Here is a 10,648-nt window from a genome sequence, read left to right on the forward strand (position 1 = left end):
CCCATTGTTGCATCCACTGTGTTGATCCATCTTGTCGAAGTTCTTTCCTTTCTTGGTCGACCCGCCACTTTACCAAGCTTGATCTCCTTCTCCAGGGAATGATCCCTTCTGACAACATGACCAAAGTATGTGAGACGAAGTCTGGCCATTCTCGCCTCCAAGGAGCATTCTGGCTGCACTTCATTCAGGACAGATCTGTTAGTCCTTTTAGCAGTCCAAAGTATTCTTAGCATTCTTCTCCAACACACAACTCAAAAACACCCACTCTTTTTTGGTCCTCCTTATTCGTTGTCCAGCTGTCACATGCATGAGAGATGATTGAAAATACCATGGCTTGGGTTAGGCACACCTTAGTCTTCAAGGAGACATCTTTGCCTTCAGCACTTCAAACAGATCTTTTGCATCAGATTTGCCCAATGCAATACATCATCTGATATCTTGACTACTGCTTCCATTGGTGTGGATTGTAGAAACAAGTAATATGAAGTCCTTCACAACTTCACTCTTTTCTCCATCCACCGTGAAGCTGTTTATTGGACTGCTTGCAAGGATTTTTGTTTTCTTTATATTGAGGTGTAATCCATATTGCGACTGTAGTCTTTAATCTTCATCAGTAATTGTCTCAAGTCACCCTCACTTTCAGCAAGCAAAGTTGTGTCATCTGTGTATCACAGGTTGTTAATGAGTCTTCTCAAATCCTGATGCCACGTTCTTCTTCATACAATCCAGCTTCTTGGATTATTTACTTAGCATACAAATTGAATAAGTGTGGTGAAAGATAAAACCTTGATGCACTCCCTTTCTGATTTTAAACCATGTGGTATCCCCTGTTCTGTTTGAATGACAGCCTCCTGGTCTACATACAGGTTCCTCATGAGTTCAGTCAAGTGTTCTGGAACTCCCATTGTTCTCAATGTTATCTCTAATTTGTGATGATTCACACAATTGAATGCTTTTGCATAGTCAATAATACGTAAGTAAACATCTTTATGATAGTCTTTGCTTTCGGCCAAGATCCATCTGACACCAGCAATGATATCCCTCATTCCATGTCCTCTTCTGAATCTGACCTGCATTTCTGGAAGTTCTCTGTCAATATACTGCTGCTATCGTTTTTTTTTTTTTTAATTATCTTCAGCAAGATTTTATTTGCCTGTAATATTAATGATTATGTTTGATAATTTCCACATTCTGTGGGATCACTTTTCTTTGGAACGGGTACAAATATGGATCTCTTCCAGTCAGTTGGCCAAGTAGCTGTCTTCCACATCTCAGCATAGCCAAGTGAATGTCTCCAGTGGAATATCCAGTCGTTGAAACATCTCAATGGGCATTCCATCAATTTCTGGAGCCTTGTTCTTTGTCAATCCTTTTAGTGAAGCCTTGACTTTTTCCTTCAATATCATTGATTCTTGATCACATGCAACCTCCTAAAATGGTTGAACATTGACTAATTGTTTTTGGTACAGTGACTGTGTATTCTTTCTATCTTGTCTTGATGTTTTTTTCATCATTCAATATTTTTCCCATAGAATCTTTCAATATTGCAACTTGAGGCTTAAATTTGTTTTTCAGTTCTTTCAGCTTGAGAAAAACCAAGCAAGTTCTTCCCTTTAGGTTTTCTAACTCCAGGTCTTTGCACATTTCATTATAATAATTGGCTTTGTCTTCTTGAACCACTCTTTGGAATCTTCTGTTCTACTCTTTTATTAGGGAAGTATCAGTTTACAATTCAGGTTCAGGAACACTCTCAGAATACAATTCTTTGATCAAGACAGTCTCTCCTCTGCTGTGCTCTTAGGTGTGCCTCCCTGACCCTTGACCTCTAGGCCTGGCCTCTGCCCTGCTCCATCAAGTGTCACAAGGCTCTTTTAACTCTGCCATTATTCACACGTAGGTGCACAACACTCTGCCAGCAAGCCTCCTCTTTAAAGGCACTCAGCTTCCTTATTCTATGGGCCAGCAAACCTGCCTCTCTGTCTCATGCCTCTTGGTTCCATTGCTGCCATCTCTCAGGTGGTCATGTCAGGTGGTAGTCTCTGTCATCTCTCTGCCAGGGAGGTCCAGTACAGGGATCTCTGATTCAAGAACATGCTCCACTCCACCTCCTGCTATTCTCTCTTGATGCCAGTGAGATACTCCCTTCTGCCTCTAGGAGGGGTCATTTTAAACCTAGCAGAATGACAAAACTAGCCAATCACCACATTAGGATTGCATACACCTTATTTGCATGGTCTCTCCTTACAAAGGTGCAATGCACTTTATTTACATTACTAACAAGCTATCCAATCCTCTTGGTAGACCAAAAGCACCTTATTTGCATAGTTCTACTAAGTCATCTGGTGGGAGTCATAAGAAAACATGGCAAGAAGAGCCATATTATGTAATTCAATGCACCACAACCAGTGGTTTTCATCCTGATTTGATGTTTTTATTGCCTAGAATGCCTTTAAAAATACTAATGAATAAATGTGTTATTTTGATCCTTTAAACATACTAAAGGATAAATGTCTTACAATGTTGAATCGATTTTGCTGATTTTGTATTTAAAAGTCCCCCTCCCCAGGTCTGTGCTCTAACAAATAACCATGAACTTATCGGTCAACATAACAGAACACAAATTTATTATCTTATAGTTTGGTAGGTCAGAAGTCCAATATTTATCTCACTGAGAAAAAGTCATGTTGTCAGCATGGTTTTATTCTTTCTAGAGATTCTAGGGGAGGGTCTATTTCCTTGAATTTCCCAGCTTCTAGAGACCACTTATAGTGGTCTCCATTTTCAAAGCCAGCAAAGTTTCACCTCTCTGTCCATATCCTAAAAATGTTCTCTATTTTTTTTATTTTTTTTTTTAATGGACTGGGCCTCAGGTTGATGTGTGAGACACTAAGGATTTTACTCTCATTTTGTTCAGGTTTCCAAGGAATGTATATGCATAAGTCATCATTGATCGAACCACATTCATAACCAATGAATTACTCAAAGTTTCAGCTACCCAACAGGGATGGCCAAAGAACCCACAAGGCCATCAGCACCACAGAACATCAAATACCATGCCAGTGAACAAGGAAGAGGAGCCAAGCCACTCAGGAAATGGAACTCCATATGCCATTCATGACATGAGAAAAAATAGGTCCTTATGAGCTTATGGAATCCCCAAGAAAGTATGAGTTCATCCTGGCAGAAACATCCTGACCTAACCTGGTTAATCTACTGCCTGTGTGTGGACTCCAGGCCATAATAAGTCCAGTGATACCCTTCCATTCTGGGACTGAAAGAAAACCTGGAACTCCTTTCAATTCCTTGGGCTTTCATTCGAGTAAAACTCCACCTGACAAGTGTAAGAACAAAGAGAGGCATACTTGAGATGTGTACACAGTTAAAACACAGGTAAAAAGCACAACTCCATTGGATTCCTGGATAGGTATCTTTCATCTGTATTTAATTTATTTTGAATATTAATGGATAAGTGTATAACTATGCATGAATTACATTATATGCTTATGTGCATCTGCTTATGTGCATGCAATTATTTACAGAGCTAGGTAGCACGGTACCAAAGATCTGTTCTGAACAATTGCTCAGTCAAGAATCTGGTACACTTACACCTAAAGAGTAAAGACTTCCAATAAAAATATACCCTCCTCCAACACCTCTGGATGCTGAAACATGCTGTGTTCCTGGGGTAAATGGATTATGCTAATTTATAACATTAATTGTGATTTATTAAAATTTATTTTTGATTATGTTTGCACAGTATAAGTCATCTCTAATACTGTTTATGCTTATTGATTTTGGCTGGGTTTTCATTAGTTTATTTTTTTAAAATTTTACACAGTCATTTATTTAAATACATATACGGAGCTCTAGTAGTGTATTGAGTAAGACATTTGGCTGCTAACCAGAAGGTTGGTGGTTCAAACCCACCTGCTGCTTCACAGGAGGAAGGTGAGGCAATCTACTTCAGTAAAGATTTACAGCCCTGGAAATCCACTGGAGGTTGCTATGAGTTGGAATCAACTTAGTGTCAATGGCTATACACACACACACACAAACACACACATCCAAACATAGGGTGAGCATCAATACAGTGCTAGAAATATGGAAAATCCTTGCCCTCAAGGAGTTGATATTCTTGTGGATGATACAGAGAAAGTAGATGTTAAAGATGTAATGAGAAGCAATTCATTCAGAACTTAGTAGATCATAGGAATAATCTTGTGTTTTACTCTGAAAGACAAAAGTTAACATTGGAAGTTTTTTAGCAGAGGAGTAAAACGATTAGATTTAGTGTAAGAAGATTGCCCTGGCTTCTCTGTGGCATTGCATAGACACTTTTTTTTTTTTTAAAGGTAGAAGTATAGACTATTGCAAAACCTTAACATAAAAGAGATGTTAACTTCAGCTAGGGGTTAGAAATGAATAGGTAAGATAAGTCTAAATTTTAAGTTTAGTTTGAAGGTAAATCTGATCATATTTCTGATAGGTTAAATGCAGAATATAAGAGAAGAAGAGGAGTGAGGATGATTTAAGACCATCATTCTGAAAAATAGAGTTGTCATTAAGTAAGATGGGGAAGATTGTGTAGCAAGCAGGTTTTGGGGAAAATATCAGAGAATCAAGTTTAGACATGTTACAGGTTTCTGAGGCAGTATCACTATGGAAATAGATTGCCCAACCTCTGAAAGAAGGATGGGCAATCTTCTTCTGTAGTGATACTGCCTCGGAAACCCAAGGAAGGGTCGCTATGAGTCAAGTCCAACTTGAGGGCACATAACAACAACAACAACAGGTTTGTGATGCTATTAGACATTCAAGTACAGATAATGACTAGGCAGTTAAATATACAAGTTTGGAGTTCAAGGAAAGGTCTAAAATCACAAATATAAATTTTGGAGTCACCAACATATGGATGGCCATATTGACTTGATGATATCACCTGAGGAATGAGTATAGAATGAAAAAAGAAGTTATCCAGGATCTGAGTCCTGAGAGACACCAGCTGTCTTTGTAATATAGTCCTGCTGCAACAGAGTTACCACAGGTGAATATTTGTTTGTTCGTTTGTTTCTATAAACTTCATTTCACCAAATAAAGACTTGTCTCTACCTATATAGCAGTGAATATTTTAAGTAGAAATTTATTCTCTCACCTATGTTAGAATTCTGAATGCAGGGTGCTGGCTCCAGGGGAAGGCTTTCTGTCTTTGTGTCTCCTGGTTCTAGTAGGTAATCAGCACAGGGATCTGGGGTCCAAAGGACATACTCCACTCTCGACACTTGTTTCTTGTTTCTCTCCTAGCTTTTCTCTCCTGTAAGGTAAAACGTGTTTCAGGCCACACCCAAAGGAAACTCCCTTCATATCAGATTAGGGCTGTGATAGGATCAAGGGTGTTACATCCCATCCTAATCCTTTTACCTTATCACATCAGATCACGTCATGGGGATCATTACATAACTATCACATTACATCATTACATAATTGCCAAATCACTGAGAATCATGGTCCAGCCAAGTCTGGTGGTGTAGCGTCTAGGGCATTTGACTACTAACTAGAAGGTTGGCACTTCAAACCTACCACCCACTTCTTGAAAGGAAGATTGGACAATCTGCTTCCATAGACATACCACCTCAGAAACCCAAGGAGGGATCTCTATGAGTCGAATCAACTTGACAGCAATGATTTTTATGAGTTTGAGTAATTCTATCTATGACACCAACAAAAAAAAAAGACTGAGACGTGTTGGTCAGAGAAATAAGTAGGTTTACTAGAAGTCAAAAGAATTATATATTTTAAGGAGGACTGACCATTGTGTCATATGTTACTAAGTCAAATACAATAAGTTTTAAGAATTATTTTCTGAATTTAGCAACATAGAGGTTCTTCAAGTTTGATAACAAAAATTTCAATGGAGATGTAAAAGTATTTTTATTTGAAGATATTTTAACACATAACATGTAAGAAAAAAAAAATGATACTTTAGCAGAAGGGAAATTGCTTAAGCAACAAGTTGAAGAAAAATGCAAATGTGCCAGGCACAAATAGAAGGATTGACTTTAGTGAGGAGCACTAGAGTGCACTCACATTCACAGGACAGAAGGTAGAGGTTATGGGCACAATTGTAGGTAAATGGGTAGAGGTGGCATTATGAATCCATTGAAGTCCTCTGTCAGCTGTTTCCATTTTCCTAATGAAATTATTGCCTGATTCTATACTTTATTTATGTTAAAGTTATGCTGATTTTTCTTGGGAGAAATCTATTTAACAAAACTTTCAAGTTTGTTACCATGGGATTATATTTCTTGTAACTCTTATTTTGTCTATGTTATTGTATCTCTGCTCCCATTATGTATTTTCCCCATGTTTAAAATATGTATTGCCCTTATTAGAGGCTCCCTGTCAGACTTATTTCAAGTTGAGACATCAAGATACAATTTTAAACAAAACATCTTAGATTACCCCTAGCCAAAAAGCAAACTCTTTGCTACTGATTTTAATGCATAGTCTCTCCTATTGGGTTTCCAAGGCTGTAAATCTTTACGGAAGCAGACTGCCTCATCTTTCTTCTATGGGGGACCTGGTGGGTTTGAAACATCAGCCTTTTGGTTAGCAGCCAACTGCCTTAACTACTACACCACCAGAGCTCCTAAATTATCTCCAAATTTCATACATATCCTCAGAAAAATATGTTGAGAAACATGACAGCATTTTTGCCTCTCTGATTAAGTGTACATGAAAAACAATTGATCTTCAGCTAGAAATAAAAGTTAAAATCAGAATTGGAAAAAAAAAAAAAAAAAGAACATATTAGATATTCTACCATTTCCAGATCTTCCTTTCCAAATCAGTTCTTATTTCAATAACTCACTTCCTCCCTAGTTGATTTGGATGTGCCCTCTGGGTTAAGTCACTGCTAGCCACTCCTCAGAAGGAACATGGGGCAATCTACTTCCGTAGTGATACAGCCTTGGAAACCCAAGGAGGGGTCGCTATGAGTCAGATCCGACTCGATGGCACATAACAACAACAACAACAGTGTATTTGGGGAAGGAATCTGTTTCTGAGTCACTCTGTTTCTGAATGATGTTTTGTAGCCTTCACTTTTTGTTGAGAATTTTCATTCTTAGAATTTTTATTCTGAGAAACAATACTATTCTGTCATGTGCCAAAAACAACTTTACTGTAAGAATAGATCTTAGGGAATGAGTCACAGGAATTTCTTTACTCTCAAATTCTTTCTTACTACTCTTGCTCCAAACACTTACTTACCTCTTCTTCACAATGAGAACGTTGAAATGGAAAGTCACTTGCATTCCAGCTTATTTTCCAGCTCACACTTCCACAATGCAATTAGTAAATGGAACTACGAGTACTTCTTCTGGCCTATCAGTGCTTGGAAGCCATCACTAAGAAGTCTTTGCCAAGAATTAGAAAGTCAGCCTGGTATTAGGTAGCATTACTGATATCTACATGCCGTGTCTTTTAATATAGGGTTTAATTCACTGCACTGTAAATATGATCAGTCTGGACACCATGTCACAAATCAGAGAACTGAGTTATATTTCCAATACAATTCTCTCCCTACGCACAAAAAAACAAAAACCAAACTCATTGCTGTCACATCAATTTGATCCATAGTGACCACTCCTTGGGTTTCCAAGGCAGTATCTCTGTGGAAGTAGATTGCCCAATCTTCCTTTTGAGGAGTGGCTGGTGGGTTTGAACTGCCAGTCTTCTAGTTAGCAGTTAAATGCCTTAAGGACTATGTCACCAGAAGGAACGCTATTTTTTCACCTGTATTTGTAAAGGTATTACCAAACTTCTCACATATTCTCACAGAGAACAGTCAGCTATAGCACCACACAAAAGGCCCAGACCAAATCATTATGATTAAACACACATGCGCGCACACACAAGTTCAGAACATCCTGCTGCAATTTTGTTGACATTCAATTCTCTTTAGGCCAGTTTAACTAGCACTAGGACTGAGGGGATTAAGTTTAGAATAGGGCCAGAGTCCTTTTTATTAAGAACAATGTTCAAAATAAACCTAACAATAATAAATAATTAACCATCAATGTCTTATTTTTCCCAAGGTTTGAAAGTAGTGTTTGAATATGATGTAGATTGCTCTGTTCAATTGTAATTAATTTTTCTGTTGACTCTCTGGGCTCCTTTTTTCACAATAGGAGCTTTGAAATGGAAAGGCAATTGCATGCCAGCATATTTGCCCAGCTGTGCTGTAATTGTCTTAAATATGAACTGATAGAAGAAAAACAAACAATCAGAGACTGTCCTCCACCCTACCCACAGAAAATGAAACCAGTCAAAGCAAAAATGACATTGAGAGTAAAAGCATAACCCATTCCAAACTGAATGAGTGGATTTTTGTGTTTGAAGTGAGATACTCTATTACAAATTGTACTTAGGCCGATGACCCAGCTCTCAGTTATGGCTTGAAATGAGGTTTAGGGAAAATTTCAAATGATCACAGCTTTAATTCCTTCTGTGGTTGAAGCTATTTTAATGTTTACTACATAGATCTTCTATTTTTTTTGGTTAAAAAAAAAACTAAGGGTGTGAAAAATTATTCCAAACTTATATCTGCTTTATAAATCTGTACCCAAATCACAATTAAAAAATTAAAACAAATAAATAATTTATTAGGTAATACCATCCAAAAAGGACAAGAACTGGAGTATATGGTAGTTTGTAAATAATAAGAACAAATTATGTGTCAAGAAGCCAGGGCAATTAAATTTTCAAAAGGTATTGTTATTTCCGTAGGTCCTGCGTCTTCAATACTTACCTACTTGACTCCTCTACAACATACTTTGAGTTTCCTTCCTTGGTTCTAAGAGTTCTCAACCTTTACTCCATGTTAAAATCCCCTTGAGAGCATTACAAAAAACCTAGAATTGTCTCCACTCCCAGATAATTCTTTCTTAATTGGTCTGACATGATGTCTAGGAATTGAGTTTTATAAATTCACCTCCAAGTGATTCTGATGTTCATGCGGCTTGGATTGAGAGCGACTGTTAGTGTGTCTGGGAGAGCGTCTATTTCTGAGTTTCCACTGCTCTCCACATTGCTCTAAAGTAAGTGTTGTGCCTTTGTTTATTTAGTTGCTGATTGTCATCGTAAATTTCTCGGTTAATATTTCTAATCACTAACTTTCCTTCAACTCAGTCCTTATGCTTAGAAAGACCCTTTTCTTTTTCCTTTAGGCTCTCAAAGAGAAAATTGGGATTATTTGAGATATCTAAAGAAATTATTAGACCAAGAAGCTGTCCTTCAAACAGAACAAGGAAATATTGCATGGATTAAAGTCAGGAAGTGTGTGCAACAGGGTTGTATCATTTCACCAGACAGAGTTTCGTTCTGTTGTACACAGGGTCACTATGAATAGGAGCCAATTCAATGGTACTTAATGACAAAGATATTACACTGTAAAATTCAATCTGCATGCTGAGCAAATCATCTGAGAATTTTGAATATATGAAGAATAAAGTAGTATCAGAATTGTAAGAAGACTCATTAACATCCTGTGATCCACAGATGATATAACCTCGCTTGCTGAAAGTGAAGATGACTTGATGCATCTACTGATGAAGATGAAAGACTAGAGTCTTCAGTATGGATTATACCTGGACATAAAGAAAACAAAAATTTTCAATTGCCTCATATGCATGTGAAACCTGGACAATGAATAAGGAAACCAAAAAAAGAGTTGATGCCTTTGAATTGTGGTGTTGGCAAAGAATACTGAAAATAACATGGACTGCCATAAAAATGAACAAATCTGTCCTGGATGAAGTGCAGCTGGAATGCTCCTTAAAAGCAAGAATGAAAGGTTTTTGTCTCTCCTACTTTGGTCATGTTGTCAGAAAGGACCAATCCCTGGAGAAAAATATTATGGTTCATAAAGAAAAGGGTCTGCATAAAAGAAGACAACCTTCAACAAGATGGATTGACATAGTGGCTGCAATGATGGGCTCAAACAAAGCAAGATTGTGAGGATGGCACAGCATTGGACAGTGTTTCATTCTGTTGTAAATAGGGTCACTATGAGTATGAGCTAATTCAATGGCACATAACAATAACAACAAAGAAGTAATACTGTAAAATGAGGAACTTTTTTTCAGAAGGAAAAAGAATGAGTTAACTATTCAGATATGATATATTTATGAGCAAAACTGAGTTCCAAAGTTTACTTTCATGTGGTGACCCTATCTTCTTTGAAATCTTCCATTCAGCTCTTCCATTCATTTTAGCTACTCTGTGCTTAAGAGCAAGTTTCAATATCTTCTCACAACCATTTTCATTTTTTCCTTTTTCCTATCTTTTAAATGATTTTTAACTTTTTCATGTATGATGTCTTTGTTGTTGTTGAACAAATCATCTGGTCTTTGGTCATTAGTGTCCAGTGTATCAAATCTATTCTTGAAATGGTCTCTAAATTCAGGTGAGATGCATTTGAGGGTGAAGAAGTTCAGTAGTGGCCATCAGGATGAAGTCAGTGGCTGACTTCATCTACAGGACAGACTATCATTTACTTATGCATAAGTACACCTTCAAGGAGATCTGGTGGTGTAGTACCTAAGGCATTTGACTGCTAACCAGAAGGTTGTTGGTTCAAACCCACTAA

At 37.5% G+C, this 10,648-nt stretch overlaps 1 non-coding gene across 1 annotated transcript; it reads right to left on the reverse strand.

The window, feature by feature from the left end:
- Positions 1-2,861: 2,861 nt before the first annotated feature.
- On the reverse strand, positions 2,862-2,953 carry LOC122151978. The gene has a single exon (XR_006164357.1). It is a non-coding gene; the product is annotated as a small nucleolar RNA SNORD116 (small nucleolar RNA).
- Between the last annotated feature and the right edge of the window lie 7,695 nt (positions 2,954-10,648).

The sequence above is a fragment of the Orycteropus afer genome, unplaced genomic scaffold (assembly GCF_000298275.1).
Source record: "Orycteropus afer afer isolate SDZICR_OR568_19922 unplaced genomic scaffold, OryAfe1.0 scaffold00978, whole genome shotgun sequence".
NCBI classification, from domain to species: domain Eukaryota; kingdom Metazoa; phylum Chordata; class Mammalia; order Tubulidentata; family Orycteropodidae; genus Orycteropus; species Orycteropus afer.